Source organism: Nicotiana tomentosiformis, chromosome 7, assembly GCF_000390325.3.
Source record: "Nicotiana tomentosiformis chromosome 7, ASM39032v3, whole genome shotgun sequence".
In the NCBI taxonomy this organism is placed as follows: Eukaryota; Viridiplantae; Streptophyta; class Magnoliopsida; order Solanales; family Solanaceae; genus Nicotiana; species Nicotiana tomentosiformis.
Window position 1 is genome coordinate 105,711,019 of NC_090818.1, and position 19,231 is coordinate 105,730,249.

The 19,231-nt window shown below is 39.6% G+C and overlaps 1 non-coding gene across 1 annotated transcript; it reads left to right on the plus strand.

Annotated features, from left to right (window-relative positions):
- The first annotated feature begins 4,031 nt into the window (after positions 1 to 4,031).
- Positions 4,032 to 4,137, plus strand: LOC117280775 (small nucleolar RNA R71). Its single transcript, XR_004511351.1, has one exon. It is a non-coding gene; the product is annotated as a small nucleolar RNA R71 (small nucleolar RNA).
- Positions 4,138 to 19,231: the final 15,094 nt, after the last annotated feature.

Genomic DNA, 19,231 nt, shown 5'->3' on the forward strand with positions numbered 1-19,231 from the left:
TAAAACAAGTCACATTCTACAGTTAAAGCAAGACAAGTAAGACAAAATATCGAGATCAATGGTAAAGGCAAGAAAGATAATAATTCAAGAAAGATAGAACCTGGACTGTAATCGATACATGGGGCTTTGCTGCAATAGGCTCACCGGAAAACTAGTTGTATAAGCTTGGGGATGTGCCACAATGGACTTGCCAGAAACCCTAGTTGGTAGTTACGCCCGCACCGACGCTTCTGGATTTTGCTGGAAAAATCCTGGTGCAATGGACTCGCACACCTACCCATACGGATCTTGGGAGAAGGATGGGGAAAGGGGAGAGATACAGAAATAATGAGAGAGAGGTGTGGAGAGAGAAAAGAGGGTGTCGCCGGTATTGGTATAGTCGCCGGTGACGTTGTGAAGAAGAACAGAAAGGAAGGGAAAAGAAGAAAGAGAAGAAGAGAGAGGGAGGAGAGAGAGAGGAGAGAGAAGCGACTTACCTGATTGGAATTGACGAACGACGGGGACTACGACGACAGGAATGATGGTCTAGGTTACAGAGAGAGAGAAGTATTAGAAACGAGCGATAAGAGAGTGTAAATTGAGCATTGATTTGAATTCGCTACCATTATCCCACATTCGTCCTGCTTTATTTCTTTTAAACTTTTAAGCAAGAACTCAAGGCGTAACTTTGGTTCTTTTTGTGTGTGTGTGTGTTTGTAACTTCCCTAATGCATCATGCCAAGAATATTTAGAGCAGACTAAGCACCACATCATAACATCCTAGCCTCAAGACTCGACTCACACGCGCCATGTATTTCAAAAACCTACTCACTTACTCTAACTTAGAGGCCAAAGACATTGCCTTTCCTTCACAAATCATGTGCCCTCACACCAAAGATAGAGACTAATTCCACACATAATAAAATTCAAGAACAAATAGGAACTCAAGATAGAAAGAATTCACTCACTCTCAGAATTAAAATTCATCTGCCACAGAAGACACAATATATGCTTGCATATAGTGTAATACTCTACTAATTGAGCTTATTCAGACAAAGATCAAGTAAGACTTATTTAGGCGGGATGGGTCGGATACATTTGGATACTGTGACTATACTTCCCTAAGCACTTTAATACATACATCTACAAATTAACACCCCACACTTGTGTTGAACCAAACCTCAACCTTCACATATAATAACATCAAGCTCCTAATATCTTTAAGTACAACCAAGATGAGAACTACCACTATCAAGGAATAAAAAAAATTTCTTTTCTAATACATACACAACTCTTTTTTTTTTCTAAGTTTTGATTTTTTTTCAAGCAAACTCATTTTTTTCTTTCGATTCCCTGCAAGTGGCTCTCACAATTTTTCAGCCAATGTACATTTTTCCTTTTTTAATAGTTCCACTCAAAAACCCGACCATACCTCAACTTAGCTTTTAACAATCTCATAAAAAATTCAAGTGCTCAAGAGAGGTAAGAGGTTCAAAGATATAGTCAATTCAAACAAAATGGATCAAACTTGTAGTGTGGTTGCCAAAGAACTAGGATTACATGCTCAAAGGGTCTAACTAGGATACACAACAATCTGGTGGGTCACAGACATATAATCGGATCAACTAAGAAATACTTATATTACTTCTTAGACTGAACAAGACTTCTATTTGCTTTACAAACACATAGGGAAAGTTCTAGACATCAACTGACATGCACAGAATATCAACAAATCTTACTCACAACATGGCACACAACTCACTTAGGATCGGATCTATCACGACTCTCTAGTCAAAGCAGTTAAGCGATATCAAAATCAAACTATTTCAGGTACTTATCCAAGAGTCAAGAATTGAGCCTAGGCATCCCGACTAAGGCACTCACTACTCTCAAGGCACAACAAAGTTAAAGAAAATTTATATCCATTTAACACTACAACACAAGACCTCCCTATTCTTAACAAAAGAAAAATTAACTACACCTGGTTCAAGCAAAACCTTTGGAAAAGAGCTGCGACAGAAAGAGAAAACCAAGGGGGAATTGTTACACTACCTAAGTAAAACAAAATGTTTTTCTCTTCGACTTTGATCCCTCAAGAAGACAATCGAGGAAATCCATCGTCGGGAAAAGTAAAAAAAATAAAAATTCAAACAAAACAAAATAAAACAAACACACATGTACATTTTTACATTCCCACCCCATAATTTAAATTGTGGCATATCCCCATGACACATAAATTAAAGCAAGATGTAAATTAAACTCCCCTGAATCATCTAGTCGGGGTCTGAATCGAAGTCGAAATCTCATTTGCACGCCCGACCCAGTGCACACATCCATGCTGAAAGTTTCTTTTATGCCTTCTTTGGGTACACCCCACACTTATCATGCTTACTCTCTCCTTCTCGCTCTTTTAGGGCCCTCATTGCTCCTTCCATCTTGAAGACAACCCTTTCTTCTCCCACTCTGAGAATGAGATGCTTTTCCTGAATGTCCAGAATAGCTCTACTAGTAGCCAAGAAGGGTCTCCCTAAAATCACATGGACCTACCTATTCTCTTCCATGATCACCAAATGAAGTCCACAGGGAACACAAATTTATCCACCTGAACTAGCGCATCTTCCACTATACCTTCAGGTATGATTGTGATCCGATCCGCCAGATGCAAAGACACATGTATCGATCTGATTTCTCCAATCTCTCCCTCCAATTTCCTGAAAAAAGACAAAGGCATAAGATTAATAGAAGCAACTGAATCACACAAAGATTTTTCAAACTTAGTACTTTCTAAAGAGCAAGGTATAGTAAAACTCCCTGGATCTCCACACTTTTGAGGGAGCTTATTTTGCAGAATGGCACTACAATACTCGGTGAGCTTGACGGCTGATGTCTCTTTCACTTTCCGCTTGATAGACAATATATCCTTTAAGAACTCCGCATAAGCTGTCATCTGAGAGAGAACCTCTGTGAATGGAAGATTAACATGCACCTGCTTGAGCACATCTAGGAACCGCCCAAATTATTTGTCCAGCTTCTCTCTTCTCTGCTTTTGAGGGAAAGGTAAAACGGGCATATATTTACTCTCTTCAATCTCCTCATTTATTGCATTCCTATCTTTCTTCTTCTACTGAGATCTAGTCTTCCCCTTCTTCTTCAGACCATCATCTACCATCACTTCACCTTCTTGAATGTTTCTATTTTCTCCTCCTCCACAATCTCTAACTGTCCTTCAATCAACTCATCCTTTTATTTTTCCATGGGGTCCTTCAATACGTGCCCACTCCTCAAAGACACTGCATTTATTGTCTCTTTTGGATTTCTTTCAGTATCAACATGGAGTGTTCCTGGAACCCTCTCAGACAATAGATTAGCAAGTTACCCCACCTGTCTTTCCATGTTTCGAATGGTTGTGCCCTGTTCTAGGATAGTTGTGATATGAGTTTCAAGCCTCTCATCTATCTTAATAATAAAGGCCTTAATTAGATATTCCATGCTAGACTGAATAGACTGTGGAGGCTGATATTGCTTCCTCTGCTAATTGAGAAGTCTTGGAGCTCCTTGTCCCTAGGATCTAGAGTCATTCTGCTGCCATGCATTCACACCACCACCTGGTGAACTCCAAGAAACACGTGGGTGCCTTTGCCCTATGGAGTTAAAATTACTGCCCTCTGTCAAAGCTCCCCACAACATTTACCACTTTACCTTTAGTCAAGGCCTAACACCCATGCATTAGATGACCCATTCCACAGAAATCACAAACCGAGGATGACTGGCTCTGGACCTTGGCTAAGGTTAACCTTCTTATCTCTCTGGCCATGGTGTCTAGCTGGGCTTGTACTGATGTGTTAGAATTCACTTGATGTACCCCAACCTTTTTCCTTCTCTCATTATCAACCGCAAGCCATCGATTTGCATCTTCAGATAATTCATTTAGAATTGAAACAATCTCCTCAGGAGTTTTCTTCATAAGACGACCTCTAACTGCGTTGTTTAGCGTCCTCCTACTAGAGGGTGTCAGCCCATCCTAGAAACCTTAGAGTTACATCCACAAGTCTACTCCATGATGCTAACATCTTTTCATAATATCCTTAAATCTTTCCCATGCTTCAAACACCATTTCTGTATTTTTTTGCTCGAAGTTGTGGATCTCTCTTTGAATTTTCCCTATTTTTGCAGCTGAAATTGTTTTTCAAGGAACTTGTTTGTCATATCTTCCCAAGTTTAAATTGACTCAGTGTGCAAACTCCACAACCAGTGCTTAGCATCTTCCCTTAGTGAAAAAAGATATGTCCTTCAGTAGATAGCATCTTTCGATACCCCGTTGTGCTGGAAGGTATTCATAATCTCATCAAAATCCATCAAATGAGTATTTGGATCTTCGTTGGGTTTGCCTCGGAAGAGACAATTTTTCTGAATGGTCTGAAGTAGCCCTTGCTTGATCTCAAATTTATTGGTTGCGATCAGAGGAGGTAGCACACTAGATACTCCTGATTGTAGACTGGTCTGGCATAGTCTCCCAGTGATCGTCCAGGCCTGGGCATAATATTTTCAAATTCGTCTTCAACCAGAATTCAGTTCAGGTTGAATCTTCGTCCTCTATTCACGTCTACCATTTCATCGGCTCTGAGAGCTGCTTCAGCAGATGCCTGTGCGGCTGCTTCCTGTTGGGCTGCTTCCCATGCAACCAAATCAACTACATCCTCACCGTTTTTAGCCATGTTCTCTTGGGCTGAAGATTGCCCCAAGAATTTCTCGATGAGTTCTTTCTCTTTCCTCAACTGTCGTAGACGTTTTCCACCTCTGGATAGTATGGGATCACTTCTTTTGAAGAAGATCAAGTCATACACCAAAGAACTTAACTTGTTGCCTCCACACAGAAGAGAAAAACTGTGAAGAATAAAATAAAATTGGTTCTTGAATTAGCACCAAAAATTATTTTGAACACTATTGATTGCCAATCTCCGAAAACGATGCCAAAATTTGATGAGCACAAAACACAATAATAAATTGATGCTCACTAGCCAAAGATACTATAGTTTAATTATCTCCACACGGATTGGATTTAAACATTGTCCAAGTAATTTCTAGCTTAACGCTATTCAGGATGATTAACACTTTGGTTGGGACGATTAATAACTAAAATTAACTAAGAAAACTAAAACAAGTAACAATAGATCACACAGAGACAAGAGTTGAGCAACTCCGGAATAATCAAATGGAGAAATAAGGGTTGTGACAGGATAGGTGTAAGATAGCTATTTGGGATCGAATTCTACTTCAATTCACTCTAATGTTCTAATGATTCTCACGAATTCACTCGATGATGAGTTCAAACGTGTAGCCAAGATTCCTCTCTCGATTAAATCTTAACTCTACGAAGTGAACTAATATAAGCACTGTGAAAATACAAAAGCATGCCTTAATGGATTAGTCTTCTGGACAACGTCTCTCGAATATTCTCCTAAGTTGATTTAATGATTAATTCAACAAACTCTTTCGATTACTAAATAGAATCATTGAATTAAACCAAATAAAATAATACAAAGATAATTACCAAAATATTCCTATTTTGATTAAATAAACTGGTGAATAAAGTTGCAACCAATTCAAAGTTCCATACACGAATTCAAGCAAAGAACTAGAGTTAAAATCCATAAATATTAATCAAAACATCATATATGTCAAACCCTATGAGAAACTACTCCATAGTCGTGGAGAAAGTTATCACAGTTAGAATTAAAGAGTAAGAAAATATCGATCTAACGTTACAATCCAAACTCCTATATTGAATTGATGGAAAGATGATGAAATCTTGTGTCTTGTAGCCTACAATGCTCTCCAAAAACTTCCCAGGTCAAAATCCTTTACAAAAATATGTTTTTGGTGTATTTATACTAAGTAGGAGCGAGCTCGGACGAAACTACAATGTTCAAGCCGAAATAGGAAAAACACTATGATTTTTGTACAGGCACAGCGCAGGGCACGTTGCCCCATGTGGCATGCCAATTGACATCTTTTGAGGCTTGTTTATGACAGAGTTGGCAAGTTTGCATAGCCGCGCTGTGCCTAGCAGCGCCCCATGCGGCATGGTTGTGCAGTTTTTATAGAGTAATCTTGTTTCTTCAATTTTTGATATCCAGACTCGGTCCTCGACCCCCGAACGCAATCCCGATTTATTTCCTTGAGATTTTACTCAGACTTCAAAGCTCCAACTTGTTCGATTTATCTCTCGATTATCTTTTTAACTAAGAATCACTTTCTGCAAGGCATAAAATACATAATAAGTGTAATGCACTATAATTTAAGCTCAAACACAAGTAAAATACAGTAATTAAAGAGCAAACTATGACTAAAATATTAGTTTATAGCCTACCATCAATAAGGTAACTTATGGCGACGTTGATAACATGTGAGTTAGGACAACTAGTTGTATTAAGAAAGCAACTAGAGAGGTGCTGGAGGTTTTGAGGGGCAACTCTGGCGGACATTGAGGACTTGGTGGTGGAATGGTGAGGTCCAAGGGAAAGTGAAAGCCAAAAATAATGACTATACGAAGTTAGTGGAGAGCAAAGACGAGGAGGATAAGAGGACTAATATGGAGGTGTATAAGACATCAAAGAGGGAGGCGAAGCTAAAAATTATAATGGCTAAAATGGCAGCGTTTAAAAGCCTGTATGCAGAACTTGAGGGTAGAGGTGTAGATAGCAAGTTGTACATGCTAGCCAAGGCGAAGGAGAGGCGGGACCATGATTTGGAACAAGTGAAGTGCGTCAAAGACGATGAAGGCGAAACATTAGTGGAAGAGGCACACATTAGACAGATATGACAAACATACTTCTATGAATGTTTAGAGGGATAAGAATATTGTGATAGGTGACTTGGAACAGTCCAAGAGTCGCCGGTGGGTATTATAGGCATATAAAGGTTGAGAAAGTTGAAAGGGTTATGCGTAAGATGGGCAGGAGAAGAGTGATTGGGTCGGACGAGATTCTAGTGGAATTTTAGAGGAGCACGTGCATGACAGGTTTAGGGTGGCTAACTAGGTTGTTTAATGTTATTTTCAGGACAGTGAGGATGCCTGAAGATTAGAGATGGAGCATGATGGTCCCGTTGTACAAGAACAAAGTGATATTCAAAGTTGCAATAATTATAGGGGTATCAAGCTGACTATAAAAGTTTGGGAGATGGTGGTGGAGATAACAATGAGGAGGTGTGCAACTATTTTTGAGAACCGACTCAAATTCAGGCCGAGCTAATCGATTACATAAGTCATTCACCTTATGAGAAGATTGGTAGAGCAGTATAGGGAGAGGAAGACAGACTTACATATAATGTCCATTGACCTTGAAAAAACATATGACAAAGTTCCAAGAGAAGTTCTTTGGAGATGTATGAAGGCTAGAAGTGTACCTGTAATGTACATTAGGGTGAATAAAGACATGTACGATGGAGGCAAGACCTAAGTGAGGACAGTGGGTGGAAACTCAAGTTTTTCCGATCTTGATAGGGTTGCATCAAGGATTAGCCCTTAGCTCATTCTTAATGCCTTGGTGATGGGTGTATTAATGCGACACATCCAAGGGGAGGTGCCTTGGTGCATGTTATTTGTAGATAACATAGTGCTAATTGACGAGTCGAGAGGAGGTGTTAACACTAGGCTGGGGGTTTGGAGACAAAGCATGGAGTCTAAGGGTTTCAGGTTAAGTAATACTAAGATAAAATACCTAGTTCAAGTTCAGTAATGTGGCTCATGAAGTATATATAGAAGTAAGGCTTGATACATAAGTCATCTGGAAGAAAGGAAGTTTCAAGTATATAGGTCTTTAATCCATGGTCATAGGGAGATTGACAATGATATCATCCATCGTATTGGGGCGAGGTGGATGAAATAAAGGCTCGCATCCACTGTCTTGTATGATAAGAATGTGCCACCTAGACTTAAAGGTATATTCTATAGAGTGGTTGTTAGACCTACTATGTTGTATGAGGCTGAGTATTGGCCAGACAAGAACTCTCATATCTAGCAGTTGAAAGTAGCGGAAATGAGAATGTTGAGAATGATGTGTGGATATACTAAAAGAGATAAGATTAGGAATGAAAATATTTGGGATACATTTAGAGTGGATCCCGTGGTGGAAAAGTTACGGGAAACGAGACTGAGATATTTCAGACATGTAAAGAGGAGATATCTACATGCCCAAATGAGACGTTACGAGAGGTTGGCCATGGTGGGTCCGGGGAGAGGTAGTATTAGGCCAAAAAAGTGTTGGTAGAGGTGATAAAGTAGGTGCGATTACCTGATAGGTCATTTATAGTTTCAACCCTCAATTCTGTATTTCGAAACCCCGAATAGCTCCATTTAGCCTTCTTCAATTTGCGTGCGCAGTCCATATCTTTTTCCGAAAGGTTTTTATGCGAAAAATTTATTAAAATGTGAAATCGTGATTTAAAACTTATTTGAGTTGACTTCAGTCAACATTCTAAGCAAACGGACCTGGATCCATGTTTTGACGTTCCCGGTGGGTCCGTATCGTGTTTAGACTTGGGCGTGTGCTCAGATACGAATTCGGAAGTCCCTAGCTTAATTAATCATAATTTGTTGAAAATTAGAAGTTTAAAGGTTTAAAGAAATTCAAAGTTTGTATGAAGTTTGACTTTGTTGCTACTAGATCAAGATTCTGGTTCCAGAACTTGGTATAAGTTCATTACAGTCTTTATGACTTGTCTGCAAAATTTGGTGTAAAACGGAGTTGATTTGACATGATTCGGATGTCCAGTTGTAAAGTTGCATGTTCTTAAGTTTCGTTAAAAATTTCATTTGTTTTGGTGTCCGATTCATTGTTCTAGGTATTATTTTGGTGTTTTGATTGCGCGAGTGAGTTTGTTTGATGCTTTTGGCCTTGTGTGCATGCTTGGTTTGGATCCCCGAGGGCTCGGGTGAGTTTTAGAGTGGTTTTGGACTTAGAATGATAGCTGGTGCAAGTTTCATCTGGTGCTAGACTGCAGACTTTGCAAATGCGAGGTCTGGCTCGCAACTGTAAGCCTCGCTTTTGCTAAGGACACTTGGCATTTGCGAGCATGGGCTGGGACTGGGGTTCTCACATTTGCGATAGTATCATGTTCGCATTTGCGATGGCAACAGAGGTGTGAAACCTTCGCATTTGCGAATACTTTTTCGCATTTGCGGTGTTCGCTATTGCGAACCCCAGGTCGCAATTGCGACTTCTGCGCCTGGTCAAAAGCTGAGAAAGACGGGATTTTAGCTCATTCTTTCAAATTCTCAACCCTAATTACCTTAGAGGCGATTTTCCCAAGAGCGTTTTTTCCTAAATTCATTGATAAGTGACTCTAATCTACTTTCTTTCAATTACCCATTACCTTCCATAAGATTTCAACCTTAAGTTTAGGATTTCCAGGGTAGAAATTAGGGATTTGGATAGAATTAGGGATTTTTATAAAATTGGGATTTAGACCTCGAATTGAAGTCAGATTTTGAATTGAATTGCATAACCGAGCTCAAGGGTGAATGGGTGATCGGGTTTTGATTCGAACCTCGGGTTTTGACCAAGCGGGCCCGGGGTTGACTTTTTTAATAATGATCTAAAATGAACTTCTTTCATTCATGAGTAGTTTCTAAACTTTATTTTGAATGATCAATAATTTCTTAGATTTGGTTGGTTTGGAGTCTTGTTCAAAAGGCAAGGCCGTGGTTGAACTTTGAATTGATTGTGGAGTGAGGTAAGTGTTGAGTCTAACCTTGATTTGAGGGAATAGGGACCTTTGAGCTATGTTCTATGTGAATTTCATGTATATCAGCGTATATGCGAGGTGACGAGTGTATATACGATGTCAATTACTTGTTTCCATGTCTACCCGTATTTCATTAATTATACCATTCCATGTCTTGATTGTTACATGCCTTATTTGTTTCCTATGACTTAACTTGCTACATGTCATTTATTATTCTCGCATTGTAAATATTAATTCCTTCCATGCTTCTATGCTTAATTGATATTTACCTTAATTGTCTTACTTGTACCCTTTAACTGTCATATATTTGACTTGCCTTGTAACTCGGTATTAATTGTAGCTCTTCATGATTTGGTACAAGATTCCTTCTAAATTTGTAGCCTTCATATTCGTTAATCGCAGATATTCTTGTGATTCAAGTTGTTAAATTGATTGCACTTATTGGCTTATTTATATCGATATGGTGGGATCAGGTTGCGCGCCACAACATGTGAAATAAGGGTGGATTGATATAGTGAAATAAGGGAGAATTATATTGATATGGTAGGATCGGGTTGCGCGTCGTAACAGGTGAAATAAGGGTGGATTTATATGGTGAAATAAGGTTGAATTAGAGTGCTTTAGGCACATTTTAAATTTATTATCGTGATTATGTACATGTTCGCGTGACATAATTATGATTCCCAACATAAATCAGGGTACGCGATCGTGTGACCTTGACCAAACAATCTTGATAATAATAAAGTGTTATTAATTGCGTACACGTACACGTGACATGATTTTTGACACACCAAACAAGAATGAGTACACGTACGCATGACTTATTTCAATATAATTTTTTATAAATCTAATCAAGCAATAAAAGCGGATATAGTTAAAACATGAGAACCAATAAAACACAGGTTATCCAAAAATAATATAAGCCAAATATAGTCAATAAAGCGACCGTGCTAGAACCATAGGACTCGGGGAATGCCTTATACCTTCTTCCCGGTCAACCGAATTCCTTACCCGGACTTTGTTTTCGCAGACCAATAATAATAGAGTCAAATCCTCCTTTGACTAGGGACTCAAATAAAATGTGATTTGGAACACCCAAAAATCAATTCTAAGTGGTGACTCTGTAAATAAAATAATCCCTACTCAAGTTTGTCACTTTAATTGGAAAACCTCTTTAACCCACAACAATCCACATACATATGTATTTTGGGGGGGTAAAAAGGGGTGTGACAACTCTGGCGACTCTGCTGGGGAATTCAAGAATTCGAGCTTGTACATTGACTTTATTTGACTTTATTAAATTTTGTATATGTTGTGATTTATTTGGGCCTAATGTGCTACTTGTCCACTTTTTACTGCTTTGATATTGTTGAACTGTACAAATAAATTATCTTCTCACGCACCCCCTCTTAGTCTTCTGAATATAACCCTAGGAATCGCGGATACGCGCCCCACTCTTTTTTGAGATAAAGCTGGTGGGCCTGGGATCCCGGTGAAGGATTATTAGTCACCCATGTTTAAGAATGGGGATGGTCCAGTAGTTAAGCCGGAGAAGTATTGCTCCCGGTACACTATCCCTTCCCAACTCGAGTTGTCCGATCGTTTTATGACCAGCCTAGATACACCTCATCCCATATGATTTTTAAAACCTTGAAGAATAAGCCACATGCCTGGTTATCCCTAGTAAGATCGCTTTGCTGCATTATGTGCATTTGACTTAGCGAAACTCGGCATAGGGGCCGGCTCCGTATAAGACAAGTATCCTTTTTGAGACCATCATGTTCACTTATGTGCTACTTGCTGCATCATTTGGAAGGATTGCTTGCATTGTTGACTAGCCTTAGAAAATTAGTTGAGCGGAATTGAAAAAAAGAAATCTTTCCCCTAGTTTTGTACAAATAATCTTTTTTTACTATAAAAACATTTTGAAAAAGAAAAAAAAATCAAAAATGGTCAAAATCTATCAAGTCTTGGACCAAACTACGCGGGTTTGATTCTCACCGGATGTGAGATACGTAGGCAAACCTCATCGGTTCCGACCCCCAATTTTCAAAAATCCAAAAATAGTTTCCTTTAATTCCTTCTTTAGAAGTCTTTCCTTAAAAAATTCCAAATAAAAAAAATCTAAAACCAAAAATATTTTCTTTCTTTTTAGAAGTCTTTCATTTGAAAAAGAAAATCAAATCAAAATCCAAAAATATATTTTTTTTTCTTCTTTAGAAGTCTTTCTCCGGAAAAAAAAAATTCTTTCTTCTTTAGAAGTCTTTCTTTTAAAAAATTCTCAAAAACAAAAAAAAAAATAAACAAATCGAAATCCAAAAATATTTTCTTTCTTCTTTATAAGTCTTGATTTCAAAAAACTTTAAAAAAGAAAAAAAAACTCAAAATCCAAAAAAAAGAGTTAGTTTATTTACTTTATTCCTAATCTTCTTGCACTACGTAATGATTTGATTCATGTGGCGACATGATACGTAGGCAACCCCCAAAAGGTTCAATCAAAGTATTTTTCAATGATTCTAAGATGAGGGATTAAAATGAGGCATGAGTAAAAAGTGAAAAAGGAGAGAAGAAAATAAGAGCGTCAATAAGAAGCAACATGATAAGTCGGAATGAAACCTGAAGCCTTCCAAAAGCATGTTGGAAATGGTGATGATGTTAGGAGCATGGCATATTACGTGTGATTCATATCTATAAAATGTCTAATCCTAACATGTTTGCTGTCTCTTATATAGTAAGCTTAAGGTGGTTGGTGTGTGGTGAATCTGGCAATACATCATTACTTCACCAGATCAAAGGGAATGGTAGTAATGGATAACAGTGATGAAATTGAGTTGGTGAGTGACAATCCCCGGGGTCAGTCAGTTGAGCAAGAGTCGGAGGAAATAAGAAAATTGAGACAGCAATTGTCTGATGTAGATCAAGCTTGGGTTTTCGGTCAGCCTCCACCCCGGGGTCCCTCAGAGGGAACTTCCACCGTATCCCTGGCTACTCAACCACCGCTCCATGCAACGAGCGATCACATTCTACCACCGGGGTATGTGCCAAATTACAGTCTCCATACTGCCCCTGGTACCTCTAATGTGCGACCTCCAGTCACACGGGTCAGGAACACTCCTCTCGTCGTGTCTGGCGCACCGGTATATACAATCCTGCTACCACCTCCTGGGACGAGGCCAAACAACGAGCCAACATCTTATGCTTATGATGGCCAATACTACTCTCCAAGTATTTATTTTAGGGTCTCAGCTCCTTACAATCAGACTCCTCAGTACGAGTCACTAATGGAAAATGAAAAGCCTGCCAAGACAGTTGAGTCAGATGAGATGGCCAGGAAAATAAAAAGTCTTGAATAGAACATAAAGAACATACAAGGACTAGGTGGTCACAAAAGTGTTTCGTTCAGCGATTTATGCATGTCCCCTCACATCCATCTGCCACCAGAGTTCAATACCCCAAAATTTGAGAAGTATGATGGACACAGTGACCCTATCACCCACTTGAAAAGGTACTGCAACCAGTTGAGGGGTGCAGGTGGAAAAGAAGAATTGCTGATGGTTTATTTTGGGGAAAGTCTTGTGGGGGTAGCCTCCGAATGGTTTATTGACCAAGATATCTCTCACTGGTATAAATGGGACGACATGGCCCAAGCCTTCGTCAAACAATTTCAATACAACATTGATATTGCGCCGGATCGCAATTCCCTGTCCAATATGAAGAAAAGGCCGACGGAAAGCTTTAGGGAGTATGTCATCAAGTGGAGGGAGCAAACAGCTAGAGTTAAGCCACCCATGGATAATCATGAGTTGATCATTATTTTTCTAGAGGCCCAAGAGCCTGATTATTTCCAGAATATGATGTCTGTTATGGGTAGACCATTTGCTGAGGCTATCAAAATTGGGGAGATGGTCGAAAATGGTTTTAAAACAGGCTGAATCTTGAGTTGAGCTACTTTTAAGGCCGCATCACAGGCCGTTCAGAATAGTTCGGGGGGGGGGGGTTGATGAACAAAAATGGGAGAGAAGAGAGAGCTATGATGGCTTCCAGCTCGAGGGGCCCCCGCAGGGCATTCAACCAATCATATATGCTTCCTGAGGTTCCACAACACTATTATCCCCATCAAGTTGCTCCTTATGTCGTGGAACCGCCTCCCTATGCGGTGATGAACGCGCAATCTTACACGCGGCCACAACATTATACACAAAACCGAGATCCACCTCCCTAAAATGTCCGTCCCTACCAAGATCCATATAATCCCCAACCAAATGTTCCCAAATCAATCCTCGCCCTAAAGAGCCCCTCAGAATGAAGCAGTTCACCCTTATTAGTGAATCATACTCTAGCTTGTTCCAAAAGCTAGTCAGGCTAGGTCTGCTGCAACCAGTGGTCCCGAACCGGGCAAACCCCGAGTCCCCCTCGCATCGAGCTGATGCTAGATGTGAATACCACTCCGGTGTAGTGGGACATGATACTAAAGATTTTTGGACTCTCAAAAGAGAAGTGGAGGACCTCATCGAAGTCAAGGTAATAGTTCTTCAGGACGAGGAGGCTCATGATGTGACAAACAATCCCTTGCCTACTCACAACACTAGGCCAATAGTCGGAATGATTTGTGAAGATGATGAATTTGATCCGGCACTGAAGGCCATTGCAATCATTACCGAGATGAGTCTCAGTAGCCGGTCTTGCTATCCTTTCCGCATTCGAATTATTTTAGGATGTGATCCGGATGTTTAACTTTGTTGTATTACTTTCCGATGTAAACCTTTCTATCTTTAAAATTTTTTTAAAAATAAAAAATAAATCAAATGAAGTTAATAATTCATTATCTAGGAATGTCTCTTTTCTTAATCTTGTCACTTTTCTTATTCTCTTTTCAGTTCTGTTAAATGCAGATTTTAATGACATGACATGCCTGCGAACTTCAAGCCCAGATCCTAAAACGTTGTGAGACTTTGAAATAATGAATCAAAAATCAGAATGCAGTGAAGATAATTTTAAGGAAATACAATAAAGAATCAGAAATGTCAAAAGGTCCATACATTGTAACGAGAGTACTGCCAAAAGAGAGTGTTGTACTTCGAAAACTTCGAAGGAAATGTCCCTGAAACAACTGTCAACGCAGGTGCAGTTAAAAGGTACTATGTTTGATCCTGTATATAACATTAATGTTCTTCAGTTGGGATGAAGAAGACTTTCTTTCTCACTCTCCAAGTACTATCAACCCTTTGCAAACCCTTTTTGAGCCGGTTACTTTTCTTTGATTACCTTATTTGGAACCTGAAGATATTATAATAAAATAAAATAAAGAAACAAGAAAACAAAAAGAAGAAAAACAAAAAAAACGGAAAAGAAAGAGAAAAAAATAAAACAGACAAAAAAAACAAAATCAAAAACAAAGTTTGCGTCATTGAACTACATTCGACTTGATCCGAAAGAATACGTGGGCAGCCTCTCTCTGGGGTTCAGTCACACCAAAACAAAACTCCACATTCCCCCAAAAGTTGAAACTGGGTCAGATGTTACAATGTTTCGGCGATGGTCTCGCATGAGAGGTTCCAAAGTTGTAATTCAATCCAAATCATTTTTACCCAAATCCTTTTCAAGTCCTTCTGAACAATCAACGAGAATGTTCAAAATTGGAGGATACAGTCACTTGGATCTGGTGCAACCAAAATGAGAGAAATAAAAATGAGAGAGTCTTTTTAGTGAAAACTCGCAAGGAGCACTATATGGCGATAGTGAGAAGAGAGAGGTCAACTGGTGACAACCCACAAAGGGCGCCACTGATCGAAAAGAGGATCCTCACGACCATTGGCATCGACACAGTCCTCGGCAAGGTTTCTCGATTTTGAGGCAAAAGTTGTGATAAAATTTTGAGAGTCAGACGGTTTACACATATCAGGTATCCAGTCCAAAAGGCATGTCATGTTCATTGAAGTCTGCATGTACTCAAAATAAGTCCTTCTGTCCTTTCCCTGAAAGGGATACCTCTTGTCTAAACTCATTGTCCATTCCATTGTTTGTTGTTCTTTGTATTCCTTTCGGTCTAACTCTATTCCAAAACTAAGGCGAAGAAGGGATGGGAAGACTAATTTACAAGGCTTTTGTTTGATACAAGCTAATATTCAAGAGGTACCCAGCCTCATCAGGGGCATCAAGTCAACCCCGACTAGCCATGGTGACTGATGCTTTGAAATCAAAAACTCTCGTAAGGAGGAAATAAAATTGAAAGTGCCTACAAGGGAAAAATGAAATTGAAAAGGTTAAGTTCCAAGTGGCTAACTGTTTTGGCAAAGTTTGAAAAGCAAAAGGTTCCCCAATGCTCTGAAATTGAAAGTTTTGGAAGAAAAAAGTCGAAAGTGAAATGCCACAAAGGCAAAATAAAGTTGAAAAGGTTAAGTCCCACTGATAAGTAGGGATTTTGACTACTTATTTGCACTCTTTTACTTTCGTTTTAGCTCAAAAATGCTTAAAGGTATTCCCAAAAACTGATAAAATATGTTTACTTGCAGGAGCATTGGAAAAAGAGCCAAAACGATGAAATTCAACTCAAGAAGGAGTATTTTTGAACAAGGACTAAAACCAAGCAAAAAGAGCAAAGTGCGGACCGCACAATATTGAGTGCGGCCACAGACTATGAAGGACCTCTGACAGAGTTCCTTTGCAAAGTGCAGACCGCACAATTATTGTGCGGCCGCATAAGATGAGGTTCAGAGAGATAGAGTTTTGAGTCCATGAAGAAGTGCGGAACACACTATTATTGTGCGGACTGCACTATTATTATGCAGCCGCAGAATTTAAGAGTGCGGCTGCACTCAGAAATGTGCGGTCTGCAGAAGTCCCTCATGTCAAGCTCAAATTCAAGAGTGCGGATGCACTCAAAAATGTGCGGTCCGCAGAATCTGAAGACATGCGGCCGCAACCCAAAATTGTGCGGCCGCAGAAGTCCATCCTATCAAGCCCAACTTCAAAGTGCGAACCGCACACAGAATTGTGCGGCTGTACAACCTCTGCAGGGGCAATTTTGTCCGATAATTTCAGCTATGTATAAATAGTTCTTTTTGTCAAATTTAGGTCAAGTTTGAACTCCAAAAAGTAGATAGCCATTTTTCCTTTACTGCTTTGGGAAGCTTTGTAATAGTTTATCATTTTAACATTGGATTTTCATCCTTTTATCATCTATTTTGAGTTTAATCTTATTTGCTTCCTTAGTTTCTTCATTTTTGCCTATGAGTGGCTAAATCTCTAGCTACGGTTGTGACCCAACCCTTGTATGGGTACCTAATGGGTATTTGATTTAGGGCTTGTTTAAGGTTGGGTCTATGGTATTTAGCCTAGTTTTTGCTTGAATTTAGGAATTAATGATTGCAAATATTGATTCATGCCTAATTGACTTAGTCTCTACTTGAGAAAGAGAGACTAAGTCTAGAAAAACTTGGCTAACAAGAAATTGGGGTGAACTCAAGAAATTGATAGCCCTAATTAAATGGTTGAATCTAGAGATAGTAAGACCCGACCTGAGCATATATCAACGGTTTTGTGAGTTACCCATTTGGACTTGAGAAATCCAAATTGGGTAAAACCACTCTAACTACCGAGAGGTATCGAGTGGGTAATCGCATGTTGATTGCTATATTACACCCGACCAACGAAACATGCCCTAAAGCCCACAACCCATTAGGTAACCACGTAGGTAGAAGTCACAGCCCTAGATCTTTTATAATCTTGAAAAAACAACACCAAAAATATAATTCTATAGCTTTACATTTATAAACAATAGCATAAAGTTTAGAAGTAGAAAGAAACAACCAAGTATGTGGAAGTACATTTTAGGCACGTCATACACCTAGTCTAAGTATATACCTAATCCAATATAAGCTCTCTGAGGAATCTACCCCGACTCAAAGTTGGGTAATTATAATTGCATCGACCGCTTCACAATCCCAATCAGTGGTGTGAATTTGGGCGACATCAATTTTTGGCGCCGTTGCCGGGGAGCTAAAAACGGATTTAGCTTTATATTTAGTTTTGTGTGTGACTTGTCTTCTTTTACTTCCGGGTTACTAACCTTTTTGTGAATCGATTGTAGGTACAAAAATAGCTCTCAACAATGATCCTCTCGGAAACTTGCCTTTGGGGGAGGAAGTGGACGATGACCAAGTTGATGAGGTTCCTCTTGAACCTAAAGCAAATAGGCGAGGCCAACCGCCTCATTACAATATTCCCGGCCCTCCCCCAGCTCCACCAAGAGAGGCTCCACATCAGGTGTTGCCAAACGAAGGATACGCAAGTGCCATAGTCCCGCCCGCATTAGGACGGGCAACTTCCAAATGACCAATATTATGCTCACATTGCTAGAGCAACGGGGATTTTTCACCGGGGCTCCGAGTAAAAATGCATACAAGCACTTGAAAGGGTTTGTGGACACTTGCTGGGGGAGTAAAAAGACCAACGTGTCCAAGGATGCTCTAAGGTTGAGGCTATTTCCCTTCTCTCTACGGGGAATATCCTTGGATTGGTTAGAAAGATTGCCAAACCATTGTATCCATACGTAGGATGAATTGGCGGAAAAATTCATTGCCAAGTTCTTTTCTCCCAGGCATATAGCTACTCTTCGAGACGAGATTCTAGTATTCAAGAAAGAACCCAATGAGCCTTTGCACGGGATTTGGGAGAGGTACCGTACTATGGTGAAAGAGTGCCCGAATAATGACATGACTGAGGCTATGATTCAACAAACCTTCTACAGGGTGATAAATACTACCAATCAATGCGTGGTCAACCAACTTGCTGGTGGGAATTTCATGACAACACCATATGCCGAAGCTTGTGAGATTTTAGATGAAATGTTGGATACTTCATCGACATGGAAAAGTAGAGCTAATGTTCCTCAAGGTGATCCAAATGTTATTCACCTACACAAAGAATTGCATGATCATGGGCAAGCAATTGCCGAGTTGACCAAAATAATGAATCAATTATCCAAAACTCAACTTCAACAAGTTCAAGGTCCTAAGCAAATAAATACAATGGAAGGTGTCAACATGATGGTGAACAAGCGAAGGCAAAAGGGTCAACAAGTGCAAAACTGTGTGGAACAATTTATGGAAGATGATAGTGGATTTGACCAAGACGAATCATATAATGAGAAAGAAGAAGAAGTGCAATATGTGAACAACTACTAATGGTAAAGAAACAACTCTCAAGTCCCGAATCAACAATGACGATCTCAAAGAAATCAAGAAAATTGGAACAATCAAAACCACAAAGGTAATTGGAGTGGTGGTAACAACAATCAAGTTAATTGGAACAATAACAATAATCAAGGCAATTGGAATAATCAAGGCAACCAAGGCAATTGGGGTGGCAACAATCAAGGATATTAGAGAGGCAACAACCAAGGGAATCTGGGGTCGGGCTTTCAAAGGCCCCTGATGTATCAACAACCAAGCAACCCGCCTCCTTATCCATCTCATGGTTCTAGCTCTTCCAATAATGAGATGGG